At 41.5% G+C, this 25,429-nt stretch overlaps 1 long non-coding RNA gene and 1 pseudogene across 1 annotated transcript; one reads left to right on the top strand and one right to left on the bottom strand.

Moving 5' to 3' along the window:
* Nucleotides 1-664: 664 nt before the first annotated feature.
* Nucleotides 665-24,837, top strand: LOC129829866 (double-strand-break repair protein rad21 homolog A-like; annotated as a pseudogene).
* LOC129829867 (uncharacterized) lies at nt 3,201-5,446 on the bottom strand. The gene is made up of 2 exons (XR_008755462.1): nt 4,832-5,446; nt 3,201-3,499 (listed from the first exon to the last, which is right to left on the bottom strand). It is a non-coding gene; the product is annotated as an uncharacterized LOC129829867 (long non-coding RNA).
* Nucleotides 24,838-25,429: the final 592 nt, after the last annotated feature.

Here is a 25,429-nt window from a genome sequence, read left to right as displayed (position 1 = left end):
CAAATTTATTTTGGCGTGTTTATTTCTCAGCATGCTATCCACGCCTCAGAAGATACTGGGGGGCATTTCTGCTCTGGTGTGTGGTGTGTGTGTGTGTGTGTACGCTGGAGTTGGTGTGTGTGTTTGTGTGCGTGTAAATTAGTAATTCCATTTCGCCTTGTATTTATACAAATGTCAGTTATGTAATTAGTATGTCAGTAGTAAGGGTTGTCCTGCTCACTTGACGGCTGGCTTGGACTTCTTCAGATAATATTATTTTTTAGGGGCTTATTTGAGTACCTCAGTGAGTCGTTTATGCTTTTTCATTTGCTTTTAAGGTACTGAAATAGTAGTAGAGGGAGATGTATTTCAATGAAGTCAAATTAAGAAACAATACAGTTTCTACGGCCCAGACGAGAACACAAAACACTACTAAAGAGGTATCATTATAAGCAAACAGGAAACAGAAAGTCTAGGATTTAGAGGCAAGAGAGTAACAGTGCCCCCAGCTGGTTGCAACAGGAAGCACACTGGAGTGAATACATTTAAATGAACATCACATGCCAAGACAATTATGGGTCAATTTAGATAGTTACTGTAGTTAATCATGAACTTCCTCAAACTCTGGATGTCATAATAAAATAGTTTGTATTCATTTTAGGGTTGAGGAACTTCCAACGTTTTAGTTGGCGCTGGCATGCTCTTGCGCTCACACGCAATTTCGGGATAACGAAACATGATCTGTTCAAATTGACAAGTTTTACTGTAGCTACTTCAGAGATAAAAAAAAATGTATGGTTACAATCAAAACTGTAGCATAAAAACGTTTAAACCTCACGCATGTCACCCGGTTAGACTAAAACCACACGATGTAACTAAATTGGTAGCTATCACTTTGCTCGAGACAGATTGGCTCGTGCCATGTTGGTGCCTAATACGCGGGTAATGTGAGTAAATATTGTTAATCTCGCGCCATTACTAGCTTTTCAATTTGTCACCGCCTTCAAAACAGACGTATTGTGGACTGAAACGTGTGAGTATCAAATTATTCTATTTTATTTGGAAAAGGATGTTAAAATTATTTAGACATTTTACATTTTCTCCATCTAGTTAGTATTAGGGACACCTGTAAACGAAGGTAGCTAGCCAGGTCAGAGGTTAGCTCCAGTTTGTTGTCAACGACGCTTTCGATAAAGAGGCTCGTTTTCATACCATGAGCTACAGTAACGTTAGCTAGCTAATGCTTGTTAAACAAATATTTTGCAAGTGAATTGTGCCGTATCCTATATAAAATTAACCACATGTATTGTATTATCAAACCAAACCCGCAGCAATATCAACAGTGAGGACCAGATAGACCACCAAGGCTTTGACCATGATGTTCTACACTCAGCTCTTCACTTCCAAGCGCGGGCCTCTGGCCAAAATCTGGCTAGCAGCTCATTGGGTACGCAAAATCACAAAAACTCATGTGTTTAAATGCAATTTGGAGAGCACCATCAAACACATAATCTCCCCACAGGTAACAGTACACTTTGTTTTGTCTTCCAAAATATATGAACAGGGAGATAAAATGTATTTGCCTCTGACTGAGTTAGCTCATCATGTTCTTTTTGTCTACAGTAACTTCAAATCAAATTTTATTTGTCACATACACATGGTTAGCAGATGTTAATGCGAGTGTAGCGAAATGCTTGTGCTTCTAGTTCCGACAATGCAGTAATAACCAACAAGTAATCTAACCTAACAATTCCACAACTACTACCTTATACACACAAGTGTAAAGGGATAAAGAATATGTACATAAAGATATATGAATGAGTGATGGTACAGAACGGCATAGGCAAGATGCAGTAGATGGTATAGAGTACAGTATATACATATGAGATGAGTAATGTAGGGTATGTAAACATAAAGTGGCATAGTTTAAAGTGGCTAGTGATACATGTATTACATAAAGATGGCAAGATGTAGTAGATGATATAGAGTACAGTATATACATATACATATGAGATGAGTAATGTAGGGTATGTAAACATTATATTAAGTGGCATTGTTTAAAGTGGCTAGTGGTACATTTTTACATAATTTCCATCAATTCCCATTATTAAAGTGGCTGGAGTTGAGTCAGTATGTTGGCAGCGGCCACTAAATGTTAGTGGTGGCTGTTTAACAGTCTGATGGCCTTGAGATAGAAGCTGTTTTTCAGTCTCTCGGTCCCTGCTTTGATGCACCTGTACTGACCTCGCCTTCTGGATGATAGCGGGGTGAACAGGCAGTGGCTTGGGTGGTTGTTGTCCTTGATGATCTTTATGGCCTTCCTGTGACATCGGGTGGTGTAGGTGTCCTGGAGGGCAGGTAGTTTGCCCCCGGTGATGCGTTGTGCAGACCTCACTACCCTCTGGAGAGCCTTACGGTTGTGGGCGGAGCAGTTGCCGTACCAGGTGGTGATACAGCCCGACAGGATGCTCTCGATTGTGCATCTGTAGAAGTTTGTGAGTGCTTTTGGTGACAAGCCGAATTTCTTCAGCCTCCTGAGGTTGAAGAGGTGCTGCTGCGCCTTCTTCACAACGCTGTCTGTGTGGGTGGACCAATTCAGTTTGTCCGTGATGTGTACACCGAGGAACTTAAAACTTTCCACCTTCTCCACTACTGTGCCGTCGATGTGGATAGGGGGGTGCTCCCTCTGCTGTTTCCTGAAGTCCACAATCATCTCCTTTGTTTTGTTGACGTTGAGTGTGAGGTTATTTTCCTGACACCACACTCCGAGGGCCCTCACCTCCTTCCTGTAGGCCGTCTCGTCGTTGTTGGTAATCAAGCCTACCACTGTAGTGTCGTCCGCAAACTTGATGATTGAGTTGGAGGCGTGCATGGCCACGCAGTCGTGGGTGAACAGGGAGTACAGGAGAGGGCTCAAAAAAACAAAAAAACTTACTCCGTTATCCAATGAATAATACCTTGCCTTTCAGGTTTCGGTTTCATGGCCATAGCTATAACGTTATATGTCTCAAAGTATATTAAATTGTTTCTGATACAGCTCACCACATACCTGTAGCAACACAATGAGCACATCATCTATAATATATGATATAGCCCGACTTAGGCTTGCCCCTCTGTATATTTTTATGTCTCTGTGCTTGTGGGGAATTATCTTAAGGCTGTGAAGGATTGCGTCAATACAAATCTGGTATCAGGATAAAATGTGATTCAGATTCACCGAATATACTTTAAGTATTTTTATTAAACTCAAGCGATAAATAGTAAATGCAATTTTCGTATATACGGATTCACTGTATCACCACGCAGGGTAAAGCAGAGAACTAACAGGATGTAAGTAAACAGCTGTTCTTATACTGTGATAGACGTAGTTCCAACCCGTCTGTTGGCCTATCACAGTAGAGGCTGAGCGTGGTTTAAACTTGCTCAGCCTATCGCCGGCTCTCAGGCTGGTCCCAGCCTCTTGGTGCTCCTTGGTGTCCGGCGCTGTTGCTGTGTAGATTACGCTCCCACACCCTAGAGACTGAGGTCAGACAGTTCTGTAACATTGTTTGAGCTATTTGCACCTGCATAGAAAGCATACTGTTCTCACTCAAGGTTAACCACAGCTTCTCAGCACACTTATCTGGGGCAAAATGTTACTTCCAGCACACACACAGGAACCCAGACCAACAGTTGCTAATATTCAATCACATGTGTTATAGTATTGGGTTATAGTGCAATAAACACAGATCCTCACAAGGCAAAGATCGGCTTGCGGACTTTTGGCCACCTACTCCTGGGAGTAGTGAGGATATACTTCAGAAAAGCCAAATATCTACTTGCTGACTACAATGACGCTGTTGTCAAAATTAAAGTAGCCTTCAGACCAGGTTAGCCAAGTATCCTTTTTGCATTGTCAATGTCAACATTTCAAGGTGCTGCAATCTAGAGCAAAATATACCATATTAGGGTCTGGTGCCTGGCCTAAAATGATAACAAATAAAGTATATATATATTTATATTTAACAAAAAATGTATTTAAACCTTTTTTTAAACCTGGTGCTGCAGCCAGTCTACAAGGTGGCACAGCAGCCCTCTTACATGCTTTGTGTAGAACCCTGCATTTTAAAGACAGGATCTCCATGTTATTCTGATAATTGGAAACATATATCAGTTGAAGTCTTGTATAAAATTATACATTTATTTATGTCACCATTAGGACAGACTGACATGCCTGTTGAAGGACTGGAGGCCACACTTAATTAAAGCCATCATGTTGATGGAGGATTTCACTGACTTCGATTCCCAGCTACCAGACACACGGTACTTTTGTTTTCCTTTCTCTCCTCATTTAACTCACTCACATTCAAAACCAAAATGTATGTTCCCAATAGGCCCTACGCCATTAAGGCTAGTGTCAGTGTTTCAATTAGTGATGCACCGATATTACATTTTTGCCTGATACCGATATCCAATATTTTCCTTGCCAAAAAACCTGATACCGATATAAAAAAGAATTGCAGCCTTTTAAGCATTCTAGTACAGTTAAATAGTTAACACACACACATGGACGCAGTAGTCTAAGGCACTGCATCTCAGTGCAAGAGGCGTCACTACAGTCCCTGGTTCGAATCCAGACTGTATTACATCCTGCCGTGATTGGGAGTCCCATAGGGCGGCGCACAATTGGCCCAGCTTCATCCGGGTTTTGCCGGGGTAGGCTGTCATTGTAAATAAGAATTTGTTCTTAACTGACTTGCCTAGTTAAATAAAAGGTTACACACATCACATTTACCAAAAAGTTATTTTGTTGGCATTTACATATGTCCCCATTACCAGTAAAACATAATCTAAACCAATGTCTTTCACTTACTTGCTGTGCTGTTTCGTTGTTAATTCGTTCAGTCGTTTCATTCTCAACCAGGATTTCTATGGAACGCCGTTTGGGTCTTTGCGTGTCAAATAACACTTGTTGACCAATCAGGACCTGAATATGATTGCACATCACATAATCATTTAACGCTTTCATACATTTTTTACGTAGTTATTACACATTGATTACACTATCACTCGTATTTCATATGTCCCAATGATTCATCGATACGTATGCTATGATGCTGGTAAAGTTGTCTCGTGCATCTACAGTGCTGGTCATAAAAAAAGCTAGCTCATGGATGCAAACAATGTTCTTCGCCAAAAACACAGCAAAACTACATAATCTGTTTCAGTAGCTATAGTTAGCTTGCTAACTATATAGCTAGGTGTCATCATCTAAAGTAACCCTCATTTATAAGACAGTTCTTATTTGATTAATGGTGGGCGGACCCATCTATGTGAAACTAGCCACAATAAGGATTAGCCACAATAGTGGACTTTGCGTTTAGTCTTCAAAATAAAAGTATGGTATAATTCTACTATTTGTATTCATTTGCATCACTGTCAATTACACACTTTTATTTTGAAAGCAAACCGAAAAATGTCTGATCCTTATTGTGGCTAGCTTCACAACACATAACCCGGTCAGCCTCACTAGCCAGAGGAAGCTAGCTGGCTGCTTATAACGTTAGCTTTGGGCAACAAGGTTAAAACCTGTTTGGGCTGCAAGCCCGAAATCGGACGAAAATGACAACAGCTGCAGGGCGCGAAATTCAAAATCTATTTTTTAAAAATATTTAACTTTTACACATTAACAAGTCCAATACAGCATTTGAAAGATAAACATCTTGTCAATCCAGCCAACATGTCCGATTTTTTAAATGTTTTACAGAGAAAACACCACATATATTTATGTTAGCTCACCACCAAATACAAAAGTGGACAGACACGTATGGATATGATTATGAAGTATGAATTATGATTGAAGTAGCATGCACAAGCCAACCGAAATAAACTAAAACCAACCTAAAGAGCCCAGAAAAAACTACCTCAGATGACAGTCATATAACATGTTAAACAATAAATCTATGTTTTGTTCATAAAAAGTGCATATTTTAGCTATAAATCAGTTTTACATTGATGCTACCCAAAAATGCTAACACATAGCTAGAGTCTGAATCCAGACGGGAGTAGCCAGAGAAAATACATACACCAACGTCGGCTACTAATTACACCTCATAAAACATTTCAGAAAAACATATGGTGGATAACTAATGAAAGACAGATATCGTGTGAATAAAGCCAACATTTCCGATTTTTGAAGTGTTTTACAGCGAAAACACAATATATCGTTATATTAGCTAACAACATAAGCTAGCATAAGTCAGCAATAGCATTGGTCAAGCGCTAGCCTAGCACAGTTAGCCCACTTAGCACAGCACAGCTCAACAGATATATGAAAAAGCATCCCAAATTGGGTCTTATCTTTCTTGATATTCCATCAGAATGTTGTAACGGGGTCCAATGTCCAGTAGAGTCTTTAGTTGGGTTCCAGAACGAATTATTTCCCTCTTTGGTTAGCTAGCACAATAGCATTGCGGCGCTACACAGCGTTTCTTCAAAAAACTCTTCCGTCGTATCACATCTAAAGTCCAGAATAAATTGCAATAATATAATTAAAGTATATTGAAAAAACATACTTTAGGATGATTTTGTGACATGTATCAAATAATATCGTAGTCAGACATCCTATTCACCGTTATCTAACTTGTTCCAGAAGCCGAGACCAAATTATACTTCATGCCCGGAAATTTTTTTTAACTGCGCAGGTCTCACAAGAAGGTGTGTTATTCAGTCCATGGACGAGATATTCGACTCCTTTCAATTCTCACTTCCGCATTACAGCCTGAGGAAGGCGTGTGAAGTGTCCCTATGGTCCTAAGTCAAAGGGCCTTTTATAGAGAAGGTCTTAAAGAGACACATCGCATTTTGAAAATCTCAATTCGGCTGGGAAAATGGCTGTAAAAATATTTCTGTTCGACTTAGAGAAACAATTCAAACCTTTTTAGAAACTATAGACTGTTATCTATCCAACAGTAGTAAATATATGCATATTGGAAAATAAAAAGTTTCTTAGGAGGCCGTTTGAAAATGTGCACACATTTTCCAGTTTTTTCAATATTCAGCTTGCAGCCCAAACAGGTTTTAACGACCGTTCCACAGGTGCATGTTCATTAATTGTTTATGGTTCATTGAAGAAGCATGGGAAACCGTGTTTAAACCCTTTACAATGAAGATCTGTGAAGTTATTTTGATTTTTACGAATTATCTTTCAAAGACAGGGTCCAGGAAAAGGGACGTTTCTCTTTTTACTGAGTTTATTTATTTTCATGAACTGAAGTTCAATTTCAATAGGCGAACAACAAGTGGCAACCTAGCTTATACTTACTCATAAGGATTCCTAAATCATTGCTAAGAATAATGAAAACGACTGCACGACTGTTTCTACTGGTCATTGTTTTCAGGCTGGTTGTATTGGTGCTAGCTAGGTACCAAGCTAAAGCTAGCTACACCAGAAGTTACGGTCGAACAAATGATGCTTTATTACCAACGCGGTATTGTAAACACATCGTTCATGGCCGGTGTTTGCTTGTTTGCAGACTTTTTTGTACAGCTTTATCTTTTTTGACACTCAAAAGACCCAAACGGTGTTCCATAATGAAAGAGATTTGCGTCAGTTCAAATCTGGTATCAGGACAAAATGTGATTCAGAGTCACTGAATATATTTTAAGTATTTTAATTAAACTCAAGCGATAAATGGTAAATGCAATTTTCGTATATACGGGTTCTCTGTATCTCCGCGCAGGGTAGAACAGGGAACTGGCAGGAAGTACGTAAACAGCTGTTCTTATACCGTGATGACGTAGTTCCAACGCGTCTGTTGGCCTATCACAGTAGAGGCTGAGCGCGGTTCCAACTTTGCTCAGGCTATGCTGGCACTCGAACTTGTCCAAGTCCCTTAGTGCTCTCTGTCCACATCTGGTTGTTGGGTAGATTAGATCCGTCTTGTGTCTTCCCCGATGCTACACTCAAACAGTTCCTAATATGGTATTGTCCAGTAATCTACCCTCCCTGATTGGCTTAGAGATATGCACCCCTCCCCTCTCCAGATTGACCACAGCTTTTATGGCCTGTCACTCAATGTTGGTCAGTCTTTACACACCTACACACACACACATCTGTATTGTTTGTGTGTGTGTAACAAAACAATATTCATCTTCAAACAATATGCTAGCGGGCTATAGTGCATAAACATAAATCCTAACAATTTCCCCCTTTTTACACCCTCATGGGGTGTAACCAACTTATATATCCATATACCGGGTTGTCGTTGAACCCAGGAACTTGAAACCTTCAACCTAGGAGGATAGTTATTTTCATGAAATGTAGCATTTTTATGCAAAACAATATAAAAAAATAAAAAAACATCGGTGGGGTTTTCGATTCCCCCTTTTGACATCCCCTAGGGTGTCATCACAACAACATGATTACATACAGAATATATATTTAAAAAATTAAACCCTCTGGTCTCTCCCTCTAAACATCTTGTACCAGGTGGGCTCCTTGCCACCCGGGAACTTCAAACCTTCACAACAGGGAGGACAAACGTAATGACCTGGATAAAAAGTATATTGTTTCTTTTAATTATTATTATTTTTTATTTTATTTTTATACGACAACCTCTTTTTTTATGTTTATTTTTTATTAATTTTTATCCCATTTTCTCCCCAATTTTTCGTGGTGTCCAATCGCTAGTAATTACTACCTTGTCTCATCGCTACAACTCCCGTACGGGCTCGGGAGAGACGAAGGTCGAAAGCCATGCGTCCTCCGAAGCACAACCCAACCAGCCGTACTGCTTCTTAACACAGCGCGCCTCCAACCCGGAAGCCAGCCGCACCAATGTGTCAGAGGAAACACCGTGTACCTGGCCCCCTTGGCTGGCGCGCACTGCGCCCGGCCCGCCACAGGAGTCGCTGGAGCGCGATGAGACAAGGATATCCCTACCGGCCAAACCCTCCCTACCCCGGACGACGCTATGCCAATTGTGCGTCGCCCCACGGACCTCCCGGTCGCGGCCGGCTGCGACAGAGCCTGGGCGCGAACCCAGAGACTCTGGTGGCGCAATTAGCACTGCGATGCAGCACTGCGATGAAACCAACCAACCAGTGCCCTAGACCACTGCGCCACCCGGGAGGCCCCATACGACAACCTCACCCACAACAAACCAAGGGTCATCCTTAGTCAGACCCATCTTTCTCTTGTAGTTTGATTCAGCATCAGCATCTCCATCCGGAGCATCAAGCAAAGGCATCATACCAGAAGCCTTTGCTCCATCTGTAATAGATTTCTTCAAACAAGGTATGATTCAAGCAGTGTACTTACCAAACCAACCATCCAGCCAGGGGAACAGTCCATCCTCCTCCACACCTGCAAAACCCTTTATCTCCACAGATAACTTTTCCAACCCGCTCAGAGCTTTTGAAATGCTCCCATTTGGACTGGTATTATTAGGAATAAACATACAACACTGTTTTCCAAACATCTTACATACACCTCCCTGGTTGGCCAGAATCATGTCTAGTGCTAGCCTATTTTGTCTAGCGGTTTGAGAGGTGGCATCCAATTGTTCAGCCATCCCCTTAAGTGCGGTGTGGTGTAGTTAACTCATTGTTGATTATAGTAAATATAATTGATCCAGGCAGTTTGCTTAGCATCAACAATAGCTGGGCCAATAATAGGCAACAAATGCCACAGACCATCATTTCTGTTTAATGCCTGGAATTCGTGGGGGACCCCTATTGGGACCCCCAACAGGTTGGTGTGGATGTTATCTGTACCCTCGGACCAAGGAGCGTCACGTTTCTGCCGTCTCCTGGGTTGGTCCCGCGCCTCTGTGTCATGTGTAGCTCCCAGGAGTTGGTTAGCTGTAACCTCAATAATAGTCAATGGTGTTATCAGACTGGCCAAAGCACATGTGCCCTGCCAGTCTCCTTTCAAAATGGAGGTCAACCGCCTGACAGGTCCACACATCCACCATACATCAGCAACACCTCTAGTTTGGTTCAGCCCTTCAACGGGCCAGGTGGCATTAATAGTGACATTAGTGATGCAGTCAGCAGTAGGGAGCCTCCCATAGTCTATACCCCTACCTGTACCAGTGATACAGCTGTAATTTTTCCCATATGCTTTAACTCCCCACGGTGCCTTCTGGGGAGGGACTTCTGGGAACACAAGACTCAGAGCTTTACACAGGGTTGAATTTAGCTTATGGTAAAAACCCTCCAATATGCACATCCAACCTCCCCACTTGTTTAGGGCAAATGGGTGAGTAGCCAGAACAGGTCTAGCATGTCCACAGATCACGTAGTCTTTTCTATTAAGTGTTTTGGCGGTGTATCTCATATAGGCTAACCACATGTTCTCCCTACCCTCATATCCAGTTTCAGTCCCCAATTGGTCACTGTCTGATATATCCTTTACATTTATTACCTGTACCGGTTTGGAGAGCTTAGGTGATGATGTGGAACATGGTCTTGAAGTGGTGGAGGAGTTCAGCTGAACCTGGCCTTGGCCTGCTGGAACTGGTGGTGGTTTTGGCAGTACTGTGACAGTAACCATCCCCATCGTATCCCAATCAGACAGCTCAGAACGACCAGCAGTCCTGTAAAGCCCCACCCTCTCCCAGAGAACACATCATCAGCCAGAGGCCAAGCCACACTTTCACTTCTATGAACGTACACAGTGATGAGAGGGCGGGGTCAGGGAAATCTTCATTAAGGAGTTGACCCCTGAACTTTATTAGCTACGGTTCTTCTCCTTAACTCTGTGATCATTCGGCAGTGTCAGTGTGTCCTACCCTCTTGTATTTTGTGATATGAACCCAGGTAGTTCTTTCAGTTATTCTCACTGCGAATGCAGTCACCAGGAGTGCTTGGTATGACCCCTCCCACCGTGGCTGCTTCCAGTCCTTTTTCTTTATTGATTGGACCCAGACCCAGTCCCCTGGCCCGTTCATGTGGGTAATCTCCTCCTGTAGTTCTCCTGTAGAGCATAAAATCTTGGACATACGGGTTTGGTTAATTAACAGTATTTTAATGTGTTCTGCTAGAACCTCTGTCATTCTATCTGATTAGCTAGAATGTCATCCATTATTATCCTAGTCAACCATCTCTAGAAATGTTTAACTAATAGGCCACACCACAACGTGTCCTATTCCATCCCCCTTTTGATACATGGCTCCGCCCTTGTATCAATACTGGCACAAATCTAACAATTCTCTGTCAAGTGTCTTATCTACTTTAAGAGTTATCAGTGCTGCCCCTTAGTTCCTGAAACCAACCAAGTCTTCATTGTGTTTTTAGGCCCATATGCTTAAAATCAGTTTAAAATGTCCAATGGCGCCCTCTAGTGACTTTTCACCTTCACTACTATCCCTAATATTAATATCACCAATTTGTTCTATCAAATTACCTTAAACTCAAACGTCAAGGCCCTTATATTCTCCATTCAAATGGTTTTTCAATGAGGCTGATCAAACCACACTGAAAAAGTCACTTTTGGAATTCATACCCCCACTTTTATGTGTGTGTATACCTTTAAGATATTTTTTCGCTGGGAAATTTAGAAATCCCCTCTAACCCAAACGTTTACTACAAACAAAACCTAGTAGTTAGAACTGTCCCTTTAACATTAGCTATCATAAACTTTTACGATTAAACTATTCTGACCTTCCTATCTTATAGCAAAATATCTGTGATGGCCACCTAGCATTTTTGTTGCTAGTTTTTAGCATCTTTTTAGACTACCCTGACGATATTCAGCTACTTTTAAAATTCTATTTGGAACTTTTAACAACTTCTGAAAAGTGGCTCAAAGCTATAATGCACGCATTTTCCCTCTAAATGACACAACTATTTTCTCTGTCCCTTCCTCAGTCACAAGATCATTGCTTCGATAAACCAAAACCAATTTATCACCATTGTATCACTAATGTTGGATCTTGAATAGAATTTACAACATCAATCAACATCTCTTAATCAAAATTATACTGCCAGAAGTACATTAAAGAGTGTACCTGAACAACGGTCAAAACCATTTGCATAACGTTATTGTGTATCCCATGTATTGTCGCAGTTTTACGTTATTCCACAACAAATCACTTGCCTCTAGCAACTTACCCTGAAAATTAGTACCCAACCCCAAAACTAACTCTTATTCCTGCCTCTAGGCAAAAACATACCCCATACTCCAAATGAGTTTTGCACGAAAACTATCGTAAAAGTAAAATCAACTTTTCAACTTTCTCCACTCCTGATGACATTCTATGTTGTGCACTTAAATGTGTATGTGTTTGTAAATTATTTTAAATGATCAACCTAATGTTGAATCTTATTTTTAATGATCAACCTAAATCTACCTTTTTAATACACTCAATTCTGCAATGTGGATCCCCTAGGAATATACAGTCTCCATCTGAAATATTCAACGTACTTTCATGCGCTAGGCAAATTGTCCCATATGAACTGTGTCCCTGACACTTCCTTTTAAAACATTCATTCTTGGTATTAGTGCGCCGACTAAATACCCAATGCACCACAATTGGTCCCGTGTGGCTCAGTTGGTAGAGCATGAAGCTTGCAACGCCAGGGTTGTGGGTTCAATTCCCACGGGGGGACCAGGGTTCAATTCCCATGGGGGGACCAGGGTGAATATGTATGAACTTTCCAATTTGTAAGTCGCTCTGGATAAGAGCGTCTGCTAAATGACTTAAATGTAAATGTAAATTACACGGCAAACTTATCTTTCTTATTAGACACAACCTTCGCCGTTATATCCACGTTTACTTCACACCTCACATACACAATAGGTTCGCCAACCTATTCTCACACCAATTAGTAGATCTCTGTTCTACTCAGTACATTGCATTCGCTATCATATGGTAATTTAACCTCATTAGTCCCCGACTATTCTCATATTTCCCACACTCATGTCTTCACATTCACACAGTACATCTCATTTACACATTGCATCTTTGAATGATTTTGATCAAATAAAATTGCATTTACCACTCTCGGTATCATATTGTTTATATACTAGATAGAACATTAAATTTGGTAACTTACATCAGACTTGTATCTCACAAATAAATTTGGATAATGCCAATATGCAGAACTTTAGTATTTTATACAATAGGTATCTGCTTACCTTTTTAGTAGACCGGTCCTGTTTTTGTGAGACACGTCGTCTGACGACAGTCAGTGCCAATTGGCTGGTACGCCAATGTCCAGCGTTTCTTTTACCAGATTACCGTCGGGGATCACCATGAAAGAGATTTGCGTCAGTTCAAATCTGGTATCAGGACAAAATGTGATTCAGAGTCACCGAATATATTTTAAGTATTTTAATTAAACTCAAGCGATAAATGGTAAATGCAATTTTCGTATATACGGGTTCACTGTATCTCCTCGCAGGGTAGAACAGGGAACTGGCAGGAAGTACGTAAACAGCTGTTCTTATACCGTGATGACGTAGTTCCAACGCGTCTGTTGGCCTATCACAGTAGAGGCTGAGCGCGGTTCCAACTTTGCTCAGCCTATGCTGGCACTCGAACTTGTCCAAGTCCCTTAGTGCTCTCTGTCCACATCTGGTTGTTGGGTAGATTAGATCCGTCTTGTGTCTTCCCCGATGCTACACTCAAACAGTTCCTAATATGGTATTGTCCAGTAATCTACCCTCCCTGGTTGGCTTAAAGATATGCACCCCTCCCCTCTCCAGATTGACCACAGCTTTTATGGCCTGTCACTCAATGTTGGTCAGTCTTTACACACCTACACACACATCTGTATTGTTTGTGTGTGTGTGTGTAACAAAACAATATTCATCTTCAAACAATATGCTAGCGGGCTATAGTGCATAAACATAAATCCTAACAATAATATGACAGTTTATCGTGAAGCTAATAGCAATGATGCTATTACTGTGTAACTCCAGTACGGCAACGGGCAACATCTGAAAAATAGCGCACTTGGTAGTGTGTACCGGTGCTCAACCAGTCGGCAAAAGCCAACATCACCCATGACGTGGCGTCGTTAGTCATGTACTTACTTTATATAGGTATGCACGTCAGCTTTGACATCAGTTTTGCACATCGGCAGATATATGTTCACCGATATATCGTGCATCCCTATTTTCAATAGATCATGGGGGTGTGGAGGCTTCACGTAGCAGTATTTATGATGTTTATATCGAAAAGTAATTTATTTTCTCTCCCCTCTGACCCTAGTGCCATAGGTGTTGTGGACCATTTTTCACTGAATCAGTGCCGAACAGAGGACATCACCCTCAAATAGGATTTTGGAAATAGCTTTTTCACATTTGATGACTTTGGTAAGGGTTAGGGTTGCTACTCTACAGTGCCTGCCTGTGTCTCTTTCAATGTTATTTTCCTTCTCACCATAGTGCACCTTTTTCTCCTCCACTCACATTGCTGTCAGTAACTTACTCTGACTTACTCTGTGTCTAATATTTGTAGGTGATGAGACCCAGTCTCACCAAGGGGGCATGTTAGATGTGAGTTTCCTGAGCCTGGCCCAGCACGGAGATACTTTTGGCGACGAGGACAAAGGCATTGACATCTTGGGTAATGTCCCGACCTGGATTTTTAGCAGCAGATTCACTTGAAGATAACATATCTGTTGCACATCTGAACACATCGATAAGAGACAATACTGCGCAGCCGTATTCATCGCCCTGGCCAAGGCTTTCGAGTCTGTCAATCACCACATTCTTATTGGTAGACTCGACAGCCTTGGTTTCTCAAATTATTGCCTCGCCTGGTTTACCAACTACTTCTCTGATAGAGTTTAGTCTGTCAAATCGGTGGGCCTGTTGTCCGGACCTCTGGTAGTCTCTATGGGGGTGCCACAGGGTTCAATCCTCGGGCCGACTCTTCTCTTTATACATCAATGATGTTGCTCTTGCTTCTGGTGATTCTCTGATACACCTCTACGCAGACGACACCATTCTGTATACTTCTGGCCCCTCTTTGGACACTTTTAACTAACCTCCAGACGAGCTTCAATGCCATACAACTCTCCTTCCGTGGCCTCCAACTGCTCTTAAACGCAAGTAAAACTAAATGCATGCTATTCAATCGATCACTGCTCGCACGTGCTCGCCCGTCCAGCATCACTACTCTGGACAGCTCCGACTTAGAATACTTGGACAACTACAAATACCTAGGTGTCTGGTTAGACTGTAAACTCTCCTTCCAGACTCACATTAAGCATCTCCAATCCAAAATTAAATCTAGAATCGGCTTCCTATATCGCAACAAGGCATCCTTCACTCATGCTGCCAAACATACCCTCGTAAAACTGACCATCCTACCGATCCTCGACTTCGGTGATGTCATCTATAAAATAGCCTCCAACACTCTACTCAACAAACTGGATGCAGTCTATCACAGTGCCATCCGTTTTGTCACCAAAGCCCCATACACTACCCACCATTGCGACCTGTACGCTGTCGTTGGTTGGCCCTCGCTTCATACTCGTCGCCAAACCCACTGGCTACAGGTTATCTACAAGTCTCTACTAGGTAAAGCCCCGCCTTATCTCAGCTCACTGGTCACCATAGCAGCACCCACTCGTAGCACGTGCTCCAGCAGGTATATCTCACTGGTCACCCCCAAAGCCAATTCCTCCTTTGGTCATCTTTCCTTCCAGTTCTCTGCTGCCAATGACTGGAACAAACTGCAAAAATCTCTGAAGCTGGAAACACTTATCTCCCTCACTAGCTTTAACCTTTCTCGCCCCGGGGTTCCGCTAGCGGAACACCCACAACATTCCGCTGCCTTCGCAGAGGGTGAAATTCAAAAAATATTTTTTAGAAATATTTAACTTCCACACATTAACAAGTCCAATACAGCAAATGAAAGATAAACATCTTGTGAATCCAGCCAACATGTCCGATTTTTTTCAATGTTTTACAGCGAAAGCACAATATATATTTATGTTAGCTCACCACAATAGCCAAACACACAACGCTATTTATCCACCGCATAGGTAGCTTTCAAAAAACCGACAAAATATAGATATAATTAGTCACTAACCAAGAAACAACTTCATCAGATGACAGTCTTATAACATGTTACACAATACATTTATGTTTTGTTTGAAAAATGTGCATATTTGAGGTATAAATCATAGTTTTACATTGCAGCTACAATCACAAATAGCACCGAAGCAGCCAGAATAATTACAGAGAGCAACGTGAAATACATAAATACTCATCATAAAACATTTATGAAAAATACATGGTGTACAGCAAATGAAAGATAAACATCTTGTTAATCCAGCCAATATTTCAGATTTTTTAAAAAGTGTTTTACAGCGAAAACACAATATAGAAATATATTAGCTTACCACAATAGCCAAACACACAACCGCATTTATTCACCGCAAAGATAGCTTTAGCAAAAACCAGCAATAAATATAAATTAAATCACTAACCTTTGGACAACTTCATCAGATGACAGTCTTATAACATCATGTTCGAAAATGTGCATATTTAGAGGTGAAAACCGTGGTTATACATTGTGAAAATGTAGCAACTTTCTCCCAGAATGTCCGGATATATTTCTGACACTCACCTGATCTGACCAAATAACTCATCATAAACTTTACATAAAAATAATTGTTGTATGGCAAATGAAAGATACATTGGTTCTTAATGCAACCACTGTGTTAGATTTTTAAAAATAACTTTAGTACGACATACAGCTTGCGTTATTGTGAGACAGCGCCCGCTAAAAGGGCGGAGAATAGGACTAAACATTTCACACAAAAATATAAAATAACATCATAAATTATTCTTACTTTTGTTGAGCTTCCATCAGAATCTTGTACAAGGAGTCCTTGGTCTAGAATAAATCGTTGTTTGGTTTTAGAATGTCCTTTTCTCCTGTCGAATTAGCAACCTTAGCTAGCCAAGTGGCGCGAACATGTCCATCTTCTCTCGACGCAAACAACGAAAAACTCAAAGTCCCGATAAACGTTGAATAATATGATAAAACTCGGGTTGAAAAAACATACTTTACGATGATATTATCACATGTATCAAATAAAATCAGAGCCGGAGATATTAGCCGTGTATACCGAACGCTTTTCAGAAGGCAATCTGGGGTTCCTTCTCGCGCCTTCGAAGACAATGACATTTCCAGACCTGTCACTCCAAAAGCTCTTGTTCGACCTCAGATCAAGCTAGACACCCCATTTCACCTCCCACTGCCTGTTGACATCTAGTGGAAGGCGTATGAAGTGCATGTATATCGATAGATATAAGCCAGTTGAATAGGCAGGCCCTGGAACAGAGCCTCGATTTCAGATTTTTCACTTCCTGTCTGGAAGTTAGCTGCAAAATGAGTTCTGTTTTACTCACAGATATAATTCAAACAGTTTTAGAAACTTGAGTGTGTTTTCTATCCAATAGTAATAATAATATGCATATTGTACGATCTAGAATAGAGTACAAGGCCGTTCCATTTGGGCACGATTTTTTCCCAAAGTGAAAATAGCGCCCCCTACACACTAACAGGTTTTAAGCACCAGCTGACAGAGCAGCTGTCACGATCGTCGTCTGGAGAAGGAGAGGAGGACCAAGGTGCAGCGTGGTAAGTGTTCATTATTTTAATTAAAATATGAAACACTTGACAAAATCAACAAAAACGATAAACGAACAGTCCTGTAAGGTGAACACACAAAACAGAAAACAACCACCCACAAACACAGGTGGGAACAGGCTACCTAAGTATGATTCTCAATCAGAGACAACGATAGACAGCTGCCTCTGATTGAGAACCATACCAGGCCAAACACATAGAAATACAAAACAAGGACAACATAGAACACCAGACATAGAATGCCCACCCAAACCCACGCCCCTGACCAACCAAAAAGAGACATAAAAAGGATTTCTACGGTCAGGACGTGACAGCAGCGCACAGATTACTGCCCCTGTACATAGCCCATCTATAATTTAGCCCAAACAACTACCTCTTCCCCTACTGTATTTATTTATTTATTTATTTTGCTCCTTAGCACCCCATTATTTCTATTTCTACTTTGCACATTCTTCCACTGTAAATCTACCATTCCAGTGTTTTACTTGCTATATTGTAATTTACCTCGCCACCATGGCCTTTTTTTGCCTTTACCTACCTTATCTCACCTCATTTGCTCACATTGTATATAGACTTATTTTTCTACTGTATTATTGACTGTATGTTTTGTTTATTCCATGTGTAACTCTGTGTTGTTGTATGTGTCAAATTGCTATGCTTTATCTTGGCCAGGTCGCAATTGCAAATGAGAACTTGTTCTCAACTAGCCTACCTGGTTAAATAAAGGTGAAAATAAATAAATAAAAACATCAAGAATGTTTCAAAGGCAAACCTATGCAATGTCTCAAACCCCTTTCCAAATCCTGAATAGACTTCATGGCCAGTTTGTCACGCCCTGACCATAGTTTGCTTTGTATATTTATATGTTTTGTTTGGTCAGGGTGTGATCTGAGTGGGCATTCTATGTTGTATGTCTAGTTTGTCTGTTTCTGTGTTTGGCCTGATATGGTTCTCAATCAGAGGCAGGTGTTAGTCGTTGTCTCTGATTGGGAACCATATTTAGGTAGCCTGTTTTGTCATTGTCAGTTGTGGGTGATTGTCTATGTGTTAGTTGCCTGTGGCTGCACTGTTATATATAGCGTCACGTTTGTTTTGTATTAGTTTGGTTAGTGTTTCTTCTTAAATAAATAGGAAGAATGTATTCACTTCACGCTGTGCCTTGGTCCTCCTCTCTTCCACATTACGACGATCGTGACACAGTTCCAGTGAGAATGCTTTTTTGATGGACCTTTTCCCAGCCGAACCACAAAATGTGATGCCAGAGATTGCTCTCATGAACATTAACCAAGAAGGTGATTTTTGGTAGTCTTTTAGGAAACTTTATACCCTGTCTAAATATTCAGTGAAATTGTAGATTGATATGAAGTCTCATCTGTATGAGACTACCAAAGACAGTACGGTATGAAGATAAGCAGAAACTGCTTCTCCAATAGATATCCCTGGTAGCGCTTGTAGGCGATGTCATGGCGTCGTTGGCTAGCTAAGCTCATGCGCAGAAACACGTCACCGGGTCTAACAATCGTCTTTTGCCGAACTGCGCGAGCAGTTCCTTTGATGTAAAGTTGTTTTTAACAAAAATGAAAACGTGTCAGTTTGCTACTTTAACGAGGTTGGCGTAATAATGTTTTCAACTACCTAAGACATTGGCTCAAATCTAGGTTGTGACTTTTGATTTAGAGGAAAATTTACAACTAAGGAATCATTTTTCACTTCTCTCATTGACTTCTCAAACCCCATCCTGGTCTGCTTGGTCTGTTTCACCAGCGTTCCCAGAGGTGTTCCCAGAAGTCTCGCGATGTTGCGCGTCTGGGTTTAGAATCTCTGTGGTTATACTTTGTGCAAGCATTGAAGCACCCTCTCTCACAGCAAGAGGCAACGCATACTGGAAAATTATAATTTCATTATTCATGTGCTAATTCCACTTTGCTGTAAACTTTGCAGGAAGTAAATTAGATTTTTCCGTTGTTGAAACTTTTCCCAAAATTGGGAGCTTTATCATTATTACGTTATACAGTGAAATATTTATCAATTGTATGCTGTCCATGTCTACTTTTTGTTATCACAATAGTAGACTGAGACAGCATGCCCTTCATTCCACAACCCTGCATTGCAGGTCGTCCAGACTCTCCTACATCTGTACCCATGGAGGAGGATCGCCTTGTCCTGAATGAGACAACCCCTGTCCTGAATGAGACGACTCTGTTGGTCAATGAGGAGGAGGGCTTCGCTCTGGAGCCTGTCGCTGTGACCCGTAAATATTTACCTGCCTAACAAGCAACATCTTGGCACCACAAGGCCATTCTCCAAAGCACACTTACTGTCCCCCAAACACAATTATCTAACTGGACACAACCTATATCATATATCAAAGCCATAAGTAACACACTACCTTACTTACTATCTATGGTGGAAACTCCCAAGTGTGAAAAGCACAGGTAAGGTAAGCCATTGGAGTTAAACCTTCTGTTTGTCCTTAGCGACCTTAGAGAGGAAGAAGGGGAAGAGGAGAAGGAGACTGGTGGTGGACCAGGCCAAAGAGCTGTCCAACCAGGCCATCAGGGAGCAGCTCACTGACTATTCAGATCTCACTGCCCCACTGGACATAGCCCCACCCACCCACCAACTCATGCAATGGAAAGAGAGTGGAGGGGTGGACAGGCTCTTCAGTCACCTCTGTGCCCATGTCATTCATCCACACCTTCAACAGGTAAGCAGGGTGTGAAATCAACTTATGTCCCATCATAGGTTGACATATTTACCTTTAATCAAATCAAATTGTATTGGTTGCAAACACATATTTAGCAGCTTGCATTTATAGCTCCAACAGTGCAGTAATATCTAACAATACACAACAATACACACACATCTAAAAAGTAAAAGAATGGAATTAAGAAATATATAAATATTAAGACGAGCAATGTCGGTGTTCGCAGTATAAATATATATACTGTATGTGATGTCATGTATAGACAATATGAATAGAATATGTAGTATATTTGAAGAATAATATATGTACAGCAATAGTTAAATAGGATAGGCCTTGATTAGAATACAGTATATACAGTTGAAGTCGGAAGTTTACGTACACTTAAGTATGCGTCATTAAAACTCGTTTTTCAACCACTCTACACATTTCTTGTTAACAAACTATAGTTTTGGTAAGTCGGTTAGGACATCTACTTTGTGCATGACACAAGTCATTTTTCCAACAATTGTTTATAGACAAATTATTTCACTTCTAATTCACTATATCACAATTCCAGCGGTCAGAAGTTTACATACACTAAGTTGACTGTGCCTTTAAACATCTTAGAAAATTCCAGAAAATGTCATGGCTTTAGAAGCTTCTGATAGGCTAATTGATATCATTTGAGTCAATCGTTGGTGTACCTGTGGATGTATTTCAAGACCTACCTTCAAACTCAGTGTCTCTTTGCTTGACATCATGGTTAAATCAAAAGAAATCAGCCAAGACCTCCACAAGTCTGGTTCATCCTTGGGAGCAATTTCCAAACACCTGAAGGTACCACGTTCATCTGTACAAACAACAGTACGCAAGTATAAACACCATGGGACACGCAGCTGTCATACCGCTCAGGAAGGAGACGCGTTCTGTCTCCTAGAGATGAACGTACTTTGGTACGAAAAGTGCAAATCAATCCCAGAACAACAGCAAAGGACCTTGTGAAGATGCTGGAGGAAACCGGTACAAAAGTATCTATATCCACAGTAAAACGAGTCCTAAATCGACCTAACCTGATAGGCCGCTCAGCAAGGAAGAAGCCACTGCTCCAAAACCGCCATAAAAAAGACAGACTACGGTTTGCAACTGCACATGGGGACAAAGATCGTACTTTTTGGAGAAATGTCCTCTGGTCTGATGAAACAAAGATAGAACTGTTTGGCCACAATGACCACTGTTATGTTGGGAGGAAAAATGGGGAGGCTTGCAAGCCGAAGAACACCATCCCAACCGTGAAGCACGGGGGTGGCAGCATCATGTTGTGGGGGTGCATTGCTGCAGGAGGGACTGGTGTATTTCACAAAATAGATGGCATCGTGAGGTAGGAAAATTATGTGGATATATTGAAGCAACATCTCAAGACATCAGTCAGGAAGTTAAAGCTTGGTCGCAAATGGGTCTTCCAAATGGACAATGACCCCAAGTATACTTCCAAAGTTGTGGCAAAATGGCTTAAGGACAACAAAGTCAAGCTATTGGAGTTGCCATCACAAAGCCCTGACCTCAATCGTATAGAAAATCTGTGGGCAGAACTGAAAAAGCATGTGCGAGCAAGGAGGCCTACAAACCTGACTCAGTTACACAATCTCTGTCAGGAGGAACCAGTGTTCCATGACTATGTACATAAGGCAGCAGCCTCTAAGGTGAAGGGTAGAGTAACCCGGTGGTAGCCGGCTAGTGACAGCGACTAAAGTTCAGGGCAGGGTACTGGGCGAACGCCGGGTAGTGGTGACTATTCAACAGTCTGATGACCTTGAGGTAGAAGCTGTTTTTCAGTCTCGGTGCCAGCTTTGATGCACCTGTACTGACCTCACCTTCTGGATGGTAGCGGGGTGAACAGGCTCGGGTGGCTGAGGTCCCTGATGATCTTCTTGGCCTTCCTATCTCATTTGTTATACTAAAAAGTACAAGTTTAGCTTAAGAATGTTGTTCCACTTACGTCAAGCCTTCAATATATAAATGTTGGATTCCATACTTAAGTGAGGAAATTGAGTTCACATCTGTAACCAGTGATGTATAGCAGCAGTGCTTTTTTTGTTTTAACAACTGCCCCCATTCTGCCTCTGCAGCTCTATTCCAGTGATATGTTTCGGGGGGAAACAGATCGAGTGGGCAATGACGATGACCTTGAAGAGATGAGACAGGAGAGACATGAGGGTAGGAGGTCATATTCACACAGAGCAACAATTTTATAGAAATGATCGTCTGAGAATACAAGTCATTACATTTCATGAAATTGGGAGAATTGAATTTCACATTACCTTTGAACTGTTATGTTTCCTATTTGGGTTAATAAATTGTATGTGTGTATACAGTGGAAAGCAATGTGAGCGACCTGTCCAGTGAGTTCAGTGTCCTGCATGAGACTATGGATCCTGAGAGAATGGGACACAATGTGGAGCTCACTCCTCTGCACCACCATGGGACTGACAACCCATCTGAGGACGTCTGGGACGCAGTACATGTAAAGAGTTCAACATGAACACCAGCTAAGCTTTTTTTCCGTCATTAAAAAGTGTTTATATAACCTTTATTCAACCAGGTTTTCCCATTGTCTATAACTTTTTCTGACAACATTCCTTGTTCCCCCTTTCTCCTTTTCTCTCTTTTTCTTGTCTCTCAGGATGAGTAGATTTGAGGTTTCTCACCCTGAGCTTCCTTTGGAGGATTCCATGCATGTTCATCCTTCTGGAATGGAGAGGGAAACTCCATCGAATGTGACATGGAACACACAGGTTCTTTCACATGCATTGAATACACACACAGAAACACACACATACACGCACGCTTACACACAGAAAAGCACAAACGGGGCCTCCTGATTGGCGTAGCGTTCTAAGGCGTTACTACAGACCCGGGTTCGATCCCTGGCTGTGTTACAGCCAGCCGTGACCGGGAGACCCATGAGGCAGCGCACAATTGGCCCAGCGGCGTCCGGGTTATGGGAGGGTTTGGCCGGCCGGGATTTCCTTGTCCCATCACACTCTAGAGACTCCTTTTGGTGGGCCGGGCGCCTACAAGCTGATTTCTGTTGCCAGCTGGACAGTGTTTCCTCTGACACATTGGTGCGGCTGTCCTCCAGGTTAAGCAAACAGTGTGTCAAGAAGCAGTGCGGCTTGGCAGGGTCGTGTTCCGGAGGACGCATGGCTCTCGACCTTCGCCTCTCTGAAGTCCTTAGGGGAGTTGCAGCGATGGGACAATACTGTAACTACCAATTGGATATCACGAAAAATTGGTTAAAAAAATTGTGTGGTGTGATGTACTACGGTACACTCTGTAATGTGTTGTTATACCAAACTACAGTCTATGGTGGACAGCCAGGATGACTTTGAGGAGAGGAGGATGACCAGCCGAGCACAGGAACTACTAAACAATCAAGTTAGAACTCAGTACCCCTATGCAGCAGGGCATTCATTCTTACCCTTTGTCAGCTTTTTAGCTTGATTACAATCAGAAATCCACCGAGTCACAGATGACGGATTTAAAAGATTAAAGGACATGATTAGGGGACAGTCGGTGGAAATTAAATTGCTGCAATGTGCGATTGTGTGTTGTGTTATAACAAACTGGGATGGGATTTTCCCTGCTTTTCTGACATTTATCCTTTATATAATCAATCCGTAACTGACCTATCCCCTATAAACAAAATAAAAATGTTCTATGTCGTCCTGATGACATCCCTAAATAGATTCAGAGCAGCAGAAGCAACGCCATGTTCAGCCTGCAGACGCTGTGTGAGAGGAACAGTCGCTCCCAGGCCTCGGCTACCTTATTTTGCCTCCTGGTGCTGAAGAAACAGCAGGCCCTGGACCTGCACCAGAGCGAGCCTTACGCTGACATTATAGCCACACCTGGACTCAGGTTCTAAGAGGTGAAGACGCCTGCTAATTGTGCCTTGTTCATAGACTCACTGCTATCTGTCAACAACTGCACAAAACTCTAGCGGTCTAGACACCCTCGTCATACGTGGACCTTAGGAGGATAGCATGGACACTAATTAAGAACTGATTACACCAATAACTATTATTTGGACTGGGTTGTGATTACACCAATATAATATTTATCAAACTGGGTTGTGATATCCAGCACTAATGAGATAGTTATGGCACCTCTATGTATCTCCCAGGACCCAGAGCCAAGTCACTCCCTTTGTGAGAAAGCAGGGCCTGCTACAAGACATAATTTGGACTGGACAGGGTTAACATCTGATTTGTCTCATTGGGTCAGAGTAAAGGTTTTGGAATGTTCTGTTGTTGTTTTGTTCAGGAGCTTTAGGTTTACTTTACTTGTTTAAATAAGATGGTTTTGTTATTGTTCATTATGCCGACAGACTAGGATTTGTTAGATTTACCAATTTCAGTAATTTAATAAGGGTAGTTTTAGTTCAGTGTTGTAATTAAGCAATTGTTTTTAATCTTAACGATCTGTAAGTATAACAGTGAATCTTATTCAATGAAATGTATGAGCAGCCTTCGATGTTTGTAAAGAATGTATATAAAGTCTCAATTAAAAGAAGTACAAGTTCACCATAGAAGGATGTTGAGCTAATACTTTGAAGAGTAATGAGGATACAATGGCAATGATTTTAATGAATCTATTTCAAAATTACACATCTACATACAACACTGTTGACCTGGCCTGATGCATTTTTGGTTCCAAAAACCCATGCCCCTTGTAAATAAACATGTTGGCAAGATACTACTATCAGACCATCCCCAGATGCCCCACCATCTGTAGGTGTTAGATAATTGCCGAATGATGCGCCATGATTCATTGTGTCAAAGAGAATCCGATGCATTGTACGTAATTACCAAAATATCTTCGTAGCAGGTTCTCAGGCCTGTGTGAAGCTAGCCACAATAAGGATTAGCCACAATCGGAATTTGCGGTTCACCTTCAAAATAAAAGGCTGATACCCCATTTCATGGACTGAAGAGCAATAGGTAAGGCTGTACATTGCAATATAAATGTTCATTACAATAGGCTGAATATTGATGTGATTTCCCACATTTAAAGTTCCTTAGTATGAGCTATGACGCTATTTGTGTAAACTTCAGAATTGTAATCCTTGGATGTCACTTGAGTATTTTTAATTATTGTCTTGTTG

The sequence above is a fragment of the Salvelinus fontinalis genome, chromosome 31, assembly GCF_029448725.1.
Source record: "Salvelinus fontinalis isolate EN_2023a chromosome 31, ASM2944872v1, whole genome shotgun sequence".
Taxonomy (NCBI): Eukaryota; Metazoa; Chordata; class Actinopteri; order Salmoniformes; family Salmonidae; genus Salvelinus; species Salvelinus fontinalis.
The sequence above is the reverse complement of the archived record's forward strand: the minus strand, read 5'-3'. Positions and strand labels throughout refer to the sequence as shown.